Genomic DNA, 16400 nt, shown 5'->3' on the forward strand with positions numbered 1-16400 from the left:
ACTTTGAAAGTTTTGCTCATGACAATCCTTTTCTATTGCGGCACGATGGCTGCCACCGAGGAAGGAAAGTCGTCCGCAGTTGCCTGCAAGCTTGCCTGAAGCGCAGGAAAGGACTTACTCGCGACGTGCCACTTAAAGACTGAAGAAGTGGGGGTCGGCCTCACCGAGAGCCCTGAGGATTAGCTCACGTGGTAGAGCGCTCGCTTAGCATTATAGCGTTATGTTGGGTGTATTTGGATAAGAGCATTTGGGCTCTGAGCTGAAGCACTGATCTAAAGAAAACCTCTCCCCCCCAAAGTTATCAGATTCCCTTAGCTCATCAGCTTGGAAGTGGTTTGCATCAAAGTGACAGTTTTGGGGAGGATGGCACCAAGAAGAGGCCAAATAGTTTGGAATTCTGCTATGAGATGTCTGGAGAAAGGGGCCTGTAGGTGATAAAAACTCTTTGAAGTGGACGAGAGCCGAAATCCCGACATAGAGCTACGAACCCAGGCCAACCGGCATTTCCAAAAGATGGCATGGATTGACATCAGTCATAAATCAAGCCCCCCTCCAATAGGACACTGGGGGCTGAAACCGAAATCCAATCTCAAAAACTCAAGAACAAATCACCTCTTGATCTGACAGACTATAAGGAACAGCGGACAGTCTTTCTCGCTCTCTCTCACCTGAACCAGTAACTCGCTGCCACAGCTCAACCTGTAGCTCTGTTGCCAGAACCGGAACCAGAAACCAACTAAGTCTTTGCCGGCAACAGAAGAGTTAAACTGGGAGAAGGAGATTGAGCCGTACGAAGAATTCTTTTAAAGGACTTTATTAAATAAAGAACTTTACAGACTGCGCTGCCCGCCTGTGCCCACCTGATCAGTGGAGTTTTACAGCTGGACAATTGACTAAGTCGACTGTATACGAAAGTGTCAGTCATTTAAATAGCTATTTGAGTCTTAAGAAACTTGACCCTTGGAACAAACACGGCCCTGCTTTCCTCAAAGACTTTGTCTCCAAATAAGTATGGTGAGAGACCCTGCTTGCCAAGAAGATTTTGTGCACAACCTTGGAGCCTTCAAACCAGTGGAAAATCTGTTTGGAAACGACTCTACTTTCGCGAAACCCCAACTTCCAGGTGTATCGACTGAGTGGAAGTTCTTGGACAAAGCCGAACCGGACTGCCTTTGTTCCAAACCACACGGACCTCGTGCCGTGTGCTGTTATCTGAGCCCGAAGCCAGAGAGGCCTCTCTGCGACGAAGTTCAGATAAGTTTAACAGTTTGGAGTTCATGATTCATGACATTTGAGAAATCAATTAGAAATGTTAATCTGTGATTCATAACTCTAGAATGTGTAATATCATTTAGTTTTCTTAAATATAAATGTGTGTTGCAATAAACTGTTTTGTTGATAATTTTAGAAATAAAATCTGTCAACGCCGAGAAATATCTTCTCATTCCTGTTTAACTGTTTAGTCTGAAATTGACACAAGTTAATAGACATTAGATTATTGGTGGCTCTGCCTATCCTTAATCATTGAATAATAATCAGTTAAGAGAAATTGTGGTAACAAGTAATGATAGGATCTTTCTCGGCACCTAAACGTGAATGAGACTGATATATATATAACGAGAAGTTACCTGACATAAATACTAACCTGCGTAGTTATTTAATGTCTGACTAATAATACTAACGAGAGACTCACCTTCGTCTTACTAACCGGTATTGTAGTCAATGTGTTTATAACCTTTTTTGTTTAACGATTTGTGTTATCATATGTGATCCCATGGTCTTTGATTTGGTCACGGAAGTGATTTGTCTTCGATTTGTTGATCTAGAGTTGAATTGTAATTCGTTTTTCCCTTTTGTATAATTAGTGTAGTGCTACATTTAGTCTTTGTTTTGAATACATTTGACAATTTATATCTTTGGAATTGGTGTCTGCGTCCAATTATTACAGAAATTGAGTTCTACAAGATTCCAGGATTCGTGATAAGGTGATACTATAAATTCACTTCTTTAATTGAAATGTATAAGTGTACCTTACGCTACAGCATGCGAGAGGCAGCGGGATCGATGCCTGCATTCTCCAAGGCCTCAGGCGCTCGTGCCCCGGTTTCGGGGGAGAGTCGCTCACTTTTCTTGCCGCAGACACAGGCGCAAGGCATTGCCTGTTTGCCGTAAGGTTATCAGACACAACGCGCCGGCGACGGCTGCAGCATTAGCACGCCGGCTGGCCCTTCCGAAGTTCCCCAAAAACGACCGAGATGCCGCTTCGACGTCGTAACCCCAGGAACGACCGCAAAGGCACTCCAACCCTCAATCTTCCGATCCGAAGTCAGACCAAAGAGACTGTATGATGTTTTAGATTAAAGATAGTATGCAGACCGAGCAAGTTAGATTTATCGAGCTAGCAAACAGCCATTGAGGCACCTGTTCGGGACGTACCCTGTAGAAATTCCTGTCAACGATAAAAGGATCAAACGGTGGAGAAAAAGCCCGCAGGATGTTTGTCAAAACTCTGTTTGTGGACTGAATGGCTTTCCCAGATTGGCAGGGACTGTTTTTGGTATTGACTGAGGGACAGTTGTAAAAGACAACCTCTCACCGGACCTCTGGCATACACCAAAGAAAGCCACCTCACCTCTCCCCCGGATCTCACGAAACACAATCCCCCCCGCCCCCAGGGAAGACAGACCGCAATCGGACTCGGGCTTGCACCTTTTGATTGGATGAACGGCCGCAAACATTCTATGTCATTTTCTTTTAAAGCTTCACTCGTGCTTGTAAAAAACCGAGGTCTCACTGAAAGAATGCCCTGACGTGGTTGCTTCCAAGCTAGCTGGTTTACAAAGTTCCTTTTCGCTTTAACGATGATTTCCAAGAAGGGAAATAATCTATCTGTAATCTGTCAACACAGGCACCTTCTTCTCCGTTAAGCCACGCGGTCACCACCAGGAAGATGAACGCACCAGGCCGACCCGGAGTTTTCGCCAATTCGTCTCCAAGCCTCCCAAGAGGGAACATAAACAGGCCTTATTCGCAGACACAGGCCCTCACGCAGGGAGACCACCGCTGCACCGCCGCTGCACCGCCGCTGCCCCTGCCAAGGGCCCCAGGTTCCACTTGACTTGAACTCGGATCGCTGGATTCAGGGTCCAGAGTGCTAACCATTACACCATGGAACCAAGCCCGCTGCCCAACTCTTGCCCGTGATGAAGGTTTGTGTTCTACGCACACGTCTCGCTCTGTCGCACGGCCAAGTCCAGAGTGAGCCAAGTTGCGCCCAGAGTGCTGCGTGTGGCGGGTCACTTCCGGAGCCGTCCCTGGTGGACTAGTGGTCAGGATTCGACGCTCTCACCGCCGCGGCCCGGGTTCGATTCCCGGTCAGGGAAGGTGGATCTGTTGCTCTTCCCCTAGGACCTGTGTGGTGCATTTTCTCTCTCTCTATCTGTGATTAAATCCTTACTTATATACATATGTCCATGAACGTTTCTGGAGCTCATGTACATCACATCAAACGACGGGCCGTGATCTTTTCGGTCACTTTGAAAGTTTTGCTCATGACAATCCTTTTCTATTGCGGCACGATGGCTGCCACCGAGGAAGGAAAGTCGTCCGCAGTTGGCTGCAAGCTTGCCTGAAGCGCAGGAAAGGACTTACTCGCGACGTGCCACTTAAAGACTGAAGAAGTGGGGGTCGGCCTCACCGAGAGCCCTGAGGATTAGCTCACGTGGTAGAGCGCTCACTTAACATTGTAGCGTTATGTTGGGTGTATTTGGATAAGAGCATTTGGGCTCTGAGCTGAAGCACTGATCTAAAGAAAACCTCTCCCCCCGAAAGTTATCAGATTCCCTTAGCTCATCAGCTTGGAAGTGGTTTGCATCAAAGTGACAGTTTTGGGGAGGATGGCACCAAGAAGAGGCCAAATAGTTTGGAATTCTGCTATGAGATGTCTGGAGAAAGGGGCCTGTAGGTGATAAAAACTCTTTGAAGTGGACGAGAGCCGAAATCCCGACATAGAGCTACGAACCCAGGCCAACCGGCATTTCCAAAAGATGGCATGGATTGACATCAGTCATAAATCAAGCCCCCCTCCAATAGGACACTGGGGGCTGAAACCGAAATCCAATCTCAAAAACTCAAGAACCAATCACCTCTTGATCTGACAGACTATAAGGAACAGCGGACAGTCTTTCTCACTCTCTCTCACCTGAACCAGTAACTCACTGCCACAGCTCAACCTGTAGCTCTGTTGCCAGAACCGGAACCAGAAACCAACTAAGTCTTTGCCGGCAACAGAAGAGTTAAACTGGGAGAAGGAGATTGAGCCGTACGAAGAATTCTTTTAAAGGACTTTATTAAATAAAGAACTTTACACACTGCGCTGCCCGCCTGTGCCCACCTGATCAGTGGAGTTTTACAGCTGGACAATTGACTAAGTCGACTGTATACGAAAGTGTCAGTCATTTAAATAGCTATTTGAGTCTTAAGAAACTTGACCCTTGGAACAAACACGGCCCTGCTTTCCTCAAAGACTTTGTCTTCAAATAAGTACGGTGAGAGACCCTGCTTGCCAAGAAGATTTTGTGCACAACCTTGGAGCCTTCAAACCAGTGGATAATCTGTTTGGAAACGACTCTACTTTCGCGAAACCCCAACTTCCAGGTGTATCGACAGAGTGGAAGTTCTTGGACAAAGCCGAACCGGACTAACTTTGTTCCAAACCACACGGACCTCGTGCCGTGTGCTGTTATCTGAGCCCGAAGCCAGAGAGGCCTCTCTGTGATGAAGTTCAGATAAGTTTAACAGTTTGGAGTTCATGATTCATGACATTTGAGAAATCAATTAGAAATGTTAATCTGTGATTCATAACTCTAGAATGTGTAATATCATTTAGTTTTCTTAAATATAAATGTGTGTTGCATTAAACTGTTTTGTTGATAATTTTAGAAATAAAATCTGTCAACGCCGAGAAATATCTTCTCATTCCTGTTTAACTGTTTAGTCTGAAATTGACACAAGTTAATAGACATTAGATTATTGGTGGCCCTGCCTATCCTTAATCATTGAATAATAATCAGTTAAGGGAAATTGTGGTAACAAGTAATGATAGGATCTTTCTCGGCACCTAAACGTGAATGAGACTGATATATATATATAACGAGAAGTTACCTGACATAAATACTAACCTGCGTAGTTATTTAATGTCTGACTAATAATACTAACGAGAGACTCACCTTCGTCTTACTAACCGGTATTGTAGTCAATGTGTTTATAACCTTTTTTGTTTAACGATTTGTGTTATCATATGTGATCCCAAGGTCTTTGATTTGGTCACGGAAGTGATTTGTCATCGATTTGTTGATCTAGAGTTGAATTGTAATTCGTTTTTCCCTTTTGTATAATTAGTGTAGTGCTACATTTAGTCTTTGTTTTGAATACATTTGACAATTTATATCTTTGGAATTGGTGTCTGCGTCCAATTATTACAGAAGTTGAGTTCTACAAGATTCCAGGATTCGTGATAAGGTGATACTATAAATTCACTTCTTTAATTGAAATGTATAAGTGTACCTTACGCTACAGCATGCGAGAGGCAGCGGGATCGATGCCCGCATTCTCCAAGGCCTCAGGCGCTCGTGCCCCGGATTCGGGGGAGAGTCGCTCACTTTTCTTGCCGCAGACACAGGCGCAAGGCATTGCCTGTTTGCCGTAAGCTTATCAGACACAACGCGCCCGCGACGGCTGCAGCATTAGCACGCCGGCTGGCCCTTCCGAAGTTCCCCAAAAACGACCGAGATGCTGCTTCGATGTCGTAACCCCAGGAACGACCGCAAAGGCACTCCAACCCTCAATCTTTCGATCCGAAGTCAGACCGAAGAGACTGTATGATGTTTTAGATTAAAGATAGTATGCAGACCGAGCAAGTTAGATTTATCGAGCTAGCAAACAGCCATTGAGGCACCTGTTCGGGACGTACCCTGTAGAAATTCCTGTCAACGATAAAAGGATCAAACGGTGGAGAAAAAGCCCGCAGGATGTTTGTCAAAACTCTGTTTGTGGACTGAATGGCTTTCCCAGATTGGCAGGGACTGTTTTTGGTATTGACTGAGGGACAGTTGTAAAAGACAACCTCTCACCAGACCTCTGGCATACACCAAAGAAAGCCACCTCACCTCTCCCCCGGATCTCACAAAACACAATCCCCCCCGCCCCCAGGGAAGACAGACCGCAATCGGACTCGGGCTTGCACCTTTTGATTGGATGAACGGCCGCAAACATTCTATGTCATTTTCTTTTAAAGCTTCACTCGTGCTTGTAAAAAACCGAGGTCTCACTGAAAGAATGCCCTGACGTGGTTGCTTCCAAGCTAGCTGGTTTACAAAGTTCCTTTTCGCTTTAACGATGATTTCTAAGAAGGGAAATAATCTATCTGTAATCTGTCAACACAGGCACCTTCTTCTCCGTTAAGCCACGCGGTCACCACCAGGAAGATGAACGCACCAGGCCGACCCGGAGTTTTCGCCAATTCGTCTCCAAGCCTCCCAAGAGGGAACATAAACAGGCCTTATTTGCAGACACAGGCCCTCACGCAGGGAGACCACCGCTCCACCGCCGCTGCCCCTGCCAAGGGCCCCAGGTCCCACCAAGACTTGAACTCGGATCGCTGGATTCAGAGTCCAGAGTGCTAACCATTACACCATGGAACCAAGCCGGCTGCCCACCTCTTGCCCGTGACGAAGGTTTCTGCTCTACGCACACGTCTCGCTCTGTCGCACGGCCAAGTCCAGAGTGAGCCAAGTTGCGCCCAGAGTGCAGCGTGTGGCGGGTCACTTCCGGAGCCGTCCCTGGTGGTCTAGTGGTCAGGATTCGGCGCTCTCACCGCCGCGGCCCGGGTTCGATTCCCGGTCAGGGAAGGTGGATCTGTTGCTCTTCCCCTAGGAACTGTGTGGTGCATTTTCTCTCTCTCTATCTGTGATTAAATCCTTACTTATGTACATATGTCCATGAACGTTTCTGGAGCTCATGTAAATCAAATCACACGACGGGCCGTGATCTTTTCGGTCACTTTGAAAGTTTTGCTCATGACAATCCTTTTCTATTGCGGCACGATGGCTGCCACCGAGGAAGGAAAGTCGTCCGCAGTTGGCTGCAAGCTTGCCTGAAGCGCAGGAAAGGACTTACTCGCGACGTGCCACTTAAAGGCTGAAGAAGTGGGGGTCAGCCTCACTGAGAGCCCTGAGGATTAGCTCACGTGGTAGAGCGCTCGCTTAGCATTGTAGCGTTATGTTGGGTGTATTTGGATAAGAGCATTTGGGCTCTGAGCTGAAGCACTGATCTAAAGAAAACCTCTCCCCCCCAAAGTTATCAGATTCCCTTAGCTCATCAGCTTGGAACTGGTTTGCATCAAAGTGACAGTTTTGGGGAGGATGGCACCAAGAAGAGGCCAAATAGTTTGGAATTCTGCTATGAGATGTCTGGAGAAAGGGGCCTGTAGGTGATAAAAACTCTTTGAAGTGGACGAGAGCCGAAATCCCGACATAGAGCTACGAACCCAGGCCAACCGGCATTTCCAAAAGATGGCATGGATTGACATCAGTCATAAATCAAGCCCCCCTCCAATAGGACAATGGGGGCTGAAACCGAAATCCAATCTCAAAAATTCAAGAACCAATCACCTCTTGATCTGACAGACTATAAGGAATAGCGGACAGTCTTTCTCGCTCTCTCTCACCTGAACCAGTAACTCGCTGCCACAGCTCAACCTGTAGCTCTGTTGCCAGAACCGGAACCTGAAACCAACTAAGTCTTTGCCGGCAACAGAAGAGTTAAACTGGGAGAAGGAGATTGAGCCGTACGAAGAATTCTTTTAAAGGACTTTATTAAATATAGAACTTTACAGACTGCGCTGCCCGCCTGTGCCCACCTGATCAGTGGAGTTTTACAGCTGGACAATTGACTAAGTCGACTGTATACGAAAGTGTCAGTCATTTAAATAGCTATTTGAGTCTTAAGAAACTTGACCCTTGGAACAAACACGGCCCTGCTTTCCTCAAAGACTTTGTCTTCAAATAAGTACGGTGAGAGACCCTGCTTGCCAAGAAGATTTTGTGCACAACCTTGGAGCCTTCAAACCAGTGGAAAATCTGTTTGGAAACGACTCTACTTTCGCGAAACCCCAACTTCCAGGTGTATCGACTGAGTGGAAGTTCTTGGACAAAGCCGAACGGACTGCCTTTTTTTCCAAACCACACGGACCTCGTGCCGTGTGCTGTTATCTGAGCCCGAAGCCAGAGAGGCCTCTCTGCGACGAAGTTCAGATAAGTTTAACAGTTTGGAGTTCATGATTCATGACATTTGAGAAATCAATTAGAAATGTTAATCTGTGATTCATAACTCTAGAATGTGTAATATCATTTAGTTTTCTTAAATATAAATGTGTGTTGCATTAAACTGTTTTGTTGATAATTTTAGAAATAAAATCTGTCAACGCCGAGAAATATCTTCTCATTCCTGTTTAACTGTTTAGTCTGAAATTGACACAAGTTAATAGACATTAGATTATTGGTGGCCCTGCCTATCCTTAATCATTGAATAATAATCAGTTAAGGGAAATGTGGTAACAAGTAATGATAGGATCTTTCTCGGCACCTAAACGTGAATGAGACTGATATATATATTTTACGAGAAGTTACCTGACATAAATACTAACCTGCGTAGTTATTTAATGTCTGACTAATAATACTAACGAGAGACTCACCTTCGTCTTACTAACCGGTATTGTAGTCAATGTGTTTATAACCTTTTTTGTTTAACGATTTGTGTTATCATATGTGATCCCATGGTCTTTGATTTGGTCACGGAAGTGATTTGTCTTCGATTTGTCGATCTAGAGTTGAATTGTAATTAGTTTTTCCCTTTTGTATAATTAGTGTAGTGCTACATTTAGTCTTTGTTTTGAATACATTTGACAATTTATATCTTTGGAATTGGTGTCTGCGTCCAATTATTACAGAAATTGAGTTCTACAAGATTCCAGGATTCGTGATAAGGTGATACTATAAATTCACTTCTTTAATTGAAATGTATAAGTGTACCTTACGCTACAGCATGCGAGAGGCAGCGGGATCGATGCCCGCATTCTCCAAGGCCTCAGGCGCTCGTGCCCCGGTTTCGGGGGAGAGTCGCTCACTTTTCTTGCCGCAGATACAGGCGCAAGGCATTGCCTGTTTGCCGTAAGGTTATCAGACACAACGCGCCGGCGACGGCTGCAGCATTAGCACGCCGGCTGGCCCTTCCGAAGTTCCCCAAAAACGACCGAGATGCCGCTTCGACGTCGTAACCCCAGGAACGACCGCAAAGGCACTCCAACCCTCAATCTTCCGATCCGAAGTCAGACCGAAGAGACTGTATGATGTTTTAGATTAAAGATAGTATGCAGACCGAGCAAGTTAGATTTATCGAGCTAGCAAACAGCCATTGAGGCACCTGTTCGGGACGTACCCTGTAGAAATTCCTGTCAACGATAAAAGGATCAAACGGTGGAGAAAAAGCCCGCAGGATGTTTGTCAAAACTCTGTTTGTGGACTGAATGGCTTTCCCAGATTGGCAGGGACTGTCTTTGGTATTGACTGAGGGACAGTTGTAAAAGACAACCTCTCACCGGACCTCTGGCATACACCAAAGAAAGCCACCTCACCTCTCCCCCGGATCTCACAAAACAGAATCCCCCCCGCCCCCAGGGAAGACAGACCGCAATCGGACTCGGGCTTGATTGGATGAACGGCCGCAAACATTCTATGTCATTTTCTTTTAAAGCTTCACTCGTGCTTGTAAAAAACCGAGGTCTCACTGAAAGAATGCCCTGACGTGGTTGCTTCCAAGCTAGCTGGTTTACAAAGTTCCTTTTCGCTTTAACGATGATTTCCAAGAAGGGAAATAATCTATCTGTAATCTGTCAACACAGGCACCTTCTTCTCCGTTAAGCCACGCGGTCACCACCAGGAAGATGAACGCACCAGGCCGACCCGGAGTTTTCGCCAATTCGTCTCCAAGCCTCCCAAGAGGGAACATAAACAGGCCTTATTCGCAGACACAGGCCCTCACGCAGGGAGACCACCGCTGCACCGCCGCTGCACCGCCGCTGCCCCTGCCAAGGGCCCCAGGTTCCACTTGACTTGAACTCGGATCGCTGGATTCAGAGTCCAGAGTGCTAACCATTACACCTTGGAACCAAGCCCGCTGCCCACCTCTTGCCCGTGACGAAGGTTTCTGCTCTACGCACACGTCTCGCTCTGTCGCACGGCCAAGTCCAGAGTGAGCCAAGTTGCGCCCAGAGTGCTGCGTGTGGTGGGTCACTTCGGGAGCCGTCCCTGGTGGTCTAGTGGTCAGGATTCGGTGCTCTCACCGCTGCGGCCCGGGTTCGATTCCCGGTCAGGGAAGGTGGATCTGTTGCTCTTCCTCTAGGACCTGTGAGTAGATAGTAGGGTTTTTTGGGGCGCGGCCTATTTTGTTATGACGTATGCCCTAAGCTTACGTCATAATTGGGGGGCGTGATTTTAGAGTTATTTCCTTAATTATTCCTACGTCATATCCGTCAGAAAGTGTACACCCCTAAAACCCTGAACAACAAGGCCACCCATAAAGACCCCCCCCCCCCCCCTGAAGGCAACGCCCCGAAACTCTCCTCTCTATTTAAGACCCCGCGCTGCTTTTAGGCAATACCTCTTTAATTCTCAGCATCTGAAACATCCCGCTTCTTCAACATGTCCAGCGACATCAACATGAAACCCCGCAAGAAACAATCCCGGGCAAGGGTTCCTGTACTCACCAATTTGAAGATTGAACGCTCCTGGGTGTTGTTCTGGGGGGGTCGACGGGGTTACCGCTTTAAAAGGGATCCCAGCTATGTTGGAGTGGAGCTTTTTGCTTTGGGAGAGAAGGAGGATACGTTGGAACCTTTTGAGACGGTGATTGAATACTCTTTTGAGGACTGGTTGAAGGTGATGGCATGGAGAGACCTGGGGCTTGTGGATAAGACTCTAGAAGGCTTGCAAGAGGGTCCAAGAGAAGGCGAAACGGAGTCTCCGACTCAGAGTTTTGAAAGGTGTGAATGGGAAAGCTTGCAGAACTACGGTACAGTGGTGAAGAGTCTATCTCTAACTACTGATCGTAAGGTTTTGTTTAGCAGTACCCTGATTACAAACCCTATTGAAGGGGTTGTGGAGGATCCAGAAAAACAGGTTACTGAAATTATGTTTGACGCCGTGGACTGGCCGTTCTTGAAAGAGGTCATAAACTGTATAAATGATGGTTTTGACATCTTGACCAAATGTTCACAACTGGATTCTGTTAGAAGGAGAATATGCTGGATTATGGATTATATATCCCCCTTGAATGACGACGACGATGATAAAACAGACGACCTGTGGGGGGTTGGAGGGGGGTCTGACGGCTCAGGGTCTACTCTCTTCTAAGAGGGCGGTGTGTCGTGACGTAGTGAAGAGATAGGATAAAAGGCGCAACAATTCATTCATGGTTTAAAATTAAAGAGAATGTCTTACCCGAAAGCTGCGGACGTCGACAGGCTCTACAGGCCTCTTCAAACCCGGGATCACCCCTGGTTCTATTCCCCAGATTTTGTATACACTCCGGAACCCTCTGACTGCGGTTACCCTCCAAGACCTCAGACCCCGGTCCCTCAGGACGAAACAACATGCGGAGCGATGGATGTCCAAATGAGTCTCGGGGATCCCCAGCCTCTGGAGCTCATGGAGGGCCTCGATTTTGCCGAACTGTCTACCGTCTGTGCGTCTCAGGAGGGGGTCAGTCCAATGGATGTAGAAACACCCCACAAACCACCAGGCGACCCAATGAGCATCGGACGGTCTCGGGGGCGTGATGAAGACGCAGGATTTATGCCCGGGGTAGGTGTCCAAGTAAGCAGAGTGGTTAAAAGCACCCTGGTGTATATTCTGAGTGCTCTCATCGACCGAGCTCTGAAAGAAGTCTGTCGGGGGTGTGAAGTGAATCACCCCAGTCAGTTGAGACACAGTTGTTTGTTTGAACCAGACCGTTACTATTTCCTGTTCTATTTCAACGTGTTTTACAGAAGACTGAACAAACCGTGGCTGAAACCGGCACTAATCAAGGCTCTGTCTTACTCCCACATACATGTCACTGCTGGACAAGTCCAGAAAATCATAGATGAGATTTTGCTGGAGCTGAAAAAGGAGCCGTTTATAATAGAGAAACTTGGGCAGCTGCTCAATGACCTGGATGAGCCAAGTAGAAAAACCGCTGGCAAGCTAAAAGCTTATTTCTTCCGTAAAGAAGTTAAAGCTGGGGGCAGCGACGAAGAATTCGACATCTACGCCACTGATTCAGACTCTGACCTGAACTAAGGGACTTTGAACATGGGGAATGTTCTGGACTGCTGCTGCAACTGGTTCTGTCATCAACACTCTGCAGCTAACCTGAGAGCGCTATTACACCATGTGCTTGACAGAAAAGTAGCCAACGCGAGCCTTTTCTCTACAGATTTAACCATCGATGAGGATCAACTTTCAAACCTGGAAAAGTTAATGGTTGCTGTAACAAAGACCGGGGGGTACGAACACTGGGATGAAGCGCTCAAGGGGGCCAAGAATGATATTAGGCCATTTCATCAACATCTGTATGACCTTTTACTGAGCATGTTTAATACCCCTCTGTTTACTTTTAAAATAGGTCATATTGTTGTTTTATTTACATATGTAACTGAGGTGTGTGCCTACAAGATAAAGAAACAGGTATTTGTTGATATAGATCAAGTAACCAATCATCTGATTTCTTTTTGTCTGGACCGTAGAAAAAATTGTTGTGTATGTTATACTTTTCTCAAATGTCTAAAAAGGGGTATCTGCTCTCCTGAAGTTGAATAAAAAACCTTGTATAAAAACTTTGCGCATAGTGTGGGTCTGTGTGTTTATTTGGCAGAATGACTCGGCAAGCTCCCCAAATGCATGAACTATACTACAACCCAGCCAAGATTGGGGGTTTGGCGGGTAAGAAGGGTTTTCAAAGAGGACTCGCTGAGGCCGGCGTGAAGGTTAATGATGTGGTTGTTTCAGAATGGTTACGGGAACAAGACGCCTATACCTTACATAAACCTCTCAGGATTAACTTTAAAAGAAACCGTGTATATGCAACTGACATAGACTCACAATGGCAAATGGATCTAGTCGATATGTCAAATTTATCAAAACATAACAATGGTCACAAATTTATGTTGATGTGTATCGATGTGTTATCAAAATATGCCTGGGCTCGCATTCTACATAATAAAACAGGTCGGGCGGTGACAAGGGCCTTTGAGGATATATTGTCCCAGGGACGATGTCCTAAAAAACTGCAGACTGATAAAGGAAAAGAGTTTCTCAACAGAGAATTTCAGAATCTACTGAAGAGACACAAAATACATCATTTCACCACCGGTAATGAGCTTAAGGCATCGGTGGTGGAGAGGTTTAACCGCACCATAAAGACCAAAATGTGGAGATATTTTACAGCGGTCAACACGTTCAAGTATTTTGATAAAGTTCAGGATTTTATCGATGCTTACAACCAAGGGTATCACGCCAGTATTAAAATGAAGCCTATAGATGTTGATCAAAGTAATTCTTTTAAGGTCTATAAAAAATTATACGGCCCATTTATTAAGAAGGGGAAAACTACTTATAAGTTCAACATCGGTGATGTGGTTCGCGTTTCAAATCTAAGGAGTACTTTTGCCAAAGGTTATGAACAAACATTTTCTGACGAATATTTTACAGTTACCGAACAGGTGGCTAGAGACCCCCCCGTGTACCGGTTAAAAGACAATGACGGGGAGGATATAGAAGGAACGTTTTACGAAGCCGAGTTACAAAAAATTATTGTGGGTAAAGACATTGTATACAGAGTTGAAAAGATATTAGCTGAGAAAACCCAGAACCGGAAAAAATATGTGTTGGTGAAATGGCTTGGATGGCCTGAAAAGTTCAATAGTTGGGTCCCGGAACAACAGGTTTGTGATATTCAAGCCTTATAACAACATGCCCGCTGGTGTGATGGGGTCATTACTTTCGATACTCAAGATGGAATCAGGAGGCTTCTACGTGACTCTACCCAGTAACGCCTCTCTCGATATATACCCTAAAAATGAAATATCCAGTTACACGGTACAATTTGGAAAATCTATAGATCTAAGGGGGTCGTGGGAAGTGGGGTTGGCGGAAATACAGTATCCTTACACTTGGGCTGTTTTACAAGATAAGGATGCCACCTTCGCCATTTTTGACGATGTTAAAAAGAGTCAATGGACATTCACGATGCAAGGAGGTTATTATGACAATGTGGATACAATATTAGATGAGATGCATAAACAGTTCTCAGAAGGCACCCCCAACATCAAGCTATATTACAACCCTATTAAAAACAGAGTGTACAAGGTGTCAAAACCTGGTATTAGCATTCAAACCAAAGGACAACTGGGGCGTATATTAGGGTTCTATTCTGACACAGAGAGCAGGTTCTCAGAAGTGGTGGCACCCTTCCCGGCTGACATCAGTGGCGGCTTTTACACTCTTTATGTGTATACGGATATCATAACACACCAGAGGGTCGGGGATAGCTATGTCCCCCTTTTGAGAAATGTACTTATTAAAGGTAAAAGCAATGACATGGTCACAATTACTTATGACAAGCCACACTACGTACCAGTCTCAAAGACCCACTTTGACAACATCACGATCGAAGTAAAATCGGATCAGAATATCAACGTACCCTTCCGCTTCGGTAAAGTTATTGTCAAACTACATTTTCGACCCCTGAAACAGTGTGTACATTATTAAAATGGCTACCTCGAGGGGTTATGTAGATCCTAGCGCCTATGTGGATTATTACAAGATGCAAGCCGTGAACGGCTTGCCCGGTTTTGTAGGAGCCCCCACAATGTATGGAGCCGGTCTAGGAGGACTCTTTCGTGGTCTCTTTAGAATGGCCGTACCCCTGCTTAAGAGAGGCTCTGCTATAGCCAGACCCCACTTGAAATCAGCGGCTAAAAATATTGTTAGTGACGTGTTCACCAATGTTATGAACCGGGCAGCTAGCCATGAGCAGCAGGAGGGTTCGGGTCTCATGGTAATGGCGAGGAGGGGGGGTAAAAGAAGAAACAGTATGTGTCCACCAGGGCGACGAAGATCCGTGGCTAACAAAAAACGAAGAAGCTCTCATTCTCCAACATATCGTGGAAACACTCGGAGAAGGAAGCAGCACAAGAAAAAACCTGCAAAAAGAAAGTCTCAAAGAAAGACAAATAGAGCCTCAGGATACATCTTTTAAAAATGTCTTTTGTCCACAGTCTATCGGAAGAATGCGTCAAATCAGAACTGGATCTGTTTACAGTTCCATACACTCAAACGAGTATAGATAAGAGCATATATGTAGAGATACCCCATCTTTCCGCAATTTCAGATACGGCCCCTCTGGAGTTTTTTATTGCTGGCAATGGCGAGGATTATATTGATTTGAATAACACATTTATTTTAATGAACTGTAAAGTGACTGATGAGGATGGCGATGCAATCGAGAAGACGGCCAACGCTGGGGTCATCAATTACCCGGTGGCCACCATGTTTTCACAGGTGGATGTGACCCTGGGAGATCGGCTCATTAGTCAAAGCAGCAATACTTACCCCTATAGGGCCATGATGGAGTGTATCCTTAATTATAGTGAGGAGACCCTAAGCAAACAGTTCAGCCCCGGCCTTTTCTTCAAAGACACCCCAGAAGCTATGGACGACCAGGATCCAGAGGGACTCAATAAGGGTTTGCAAAAAAGAACGGCCTTTTCAACAGAAGGGAGGACCTTTGAGCTAATGGGACATATTCATGCAGACATATTTTTCCAAGAAAAACTCATGCTCAACGGGGTAGACATTAAAATTAAAATGATCCGTAGTAAAAGTGCTTTTTGTCTGATGACCCCTGATACTGAAAAATATAAACTGACCATATTATCGGCCTCGCTGTTTGTGAAAAAAGTATCCGTCTCCCCGGCGGTTAAACTAGGACATGCGCAGGCTTTAATGACGGCAAACGCCAAGTACCCGATCGAAAGAGTCTATATGAAAGTCCACAGTATCCCCGCAGGGACACGGGTGATGAACCAGGAAAATCTGTTTCTAGGCCAGCTCCCAAAACAGGTTATTATAGGTCTCGTGGATAATGATGCATTTACCGGGGTTTACAACAAGAACCCCTTTAACTTTAAACATTATAACGCGGAATTTATAGCACTGTACGTCGATGGTGTGCAGGTTCCATCCAGACCTTTTCAACCTGACTTTGAAAACGGCAACGCGGTTCGTGAATATTACAGTCTAGTA

General features: G+C 45.7%; 3 non-coding genes across 3 annotated transcripts; 2 read left to right on the plus strand and 1 right to left on the minus strand.

Annotated features, from left to right (window-relative positions):
* Positions 1-6629: 6629 nt before the first annotated feature.
* trnaq-cug (transfer RNA glutamine (anticodon CUG)) lies at positions 6630-6701 on the minus strand. The gene has a single exon. It is a non-coding gene; the product is annotated as a tRNA-Gln (tRNA).
* Positions 6702-6836: 135 nt separating this feature from the next.
* On the plus strand, positions 6837-6908 carry trnae-cuc (transfer RNA glutamic acid (anticodon CUC)). Its single transcript has one exon. It is a non-coding gene; the product is annotated as a tRNA-Glu (tRNA).
* A 3453-nt stretch (positions 6909-10361) lies between these two features.
* On the plus strand, positions 10362-10433 carry trnae-cuc (transfer RNA glutamic acid (anticodon CUC)). Its single transcript has one exon. It is a non-coding gene; the product is annotated as a tRNA-Glu (tRNA).
* Positions 10434-16400: the final 5967 nt, after the last annotated feature.

The sequence above is a fragment of the Amia ocellicauda genome, unplaced genomic scaffold, assembly GCF_036373705.1.
Source record: "Amia ocellicauda isolate fAmiCal2 unplaced genomic scaffold, fAmiCal2.hap1 HAP1_SCAFFOLD_150, whole genome shotgun sequence".
NCBI lineage: Eukaryota > Metazoa > Chordata > Actinopteri > Amiiformes > Amiidae > Amia > Amia ocellicauda.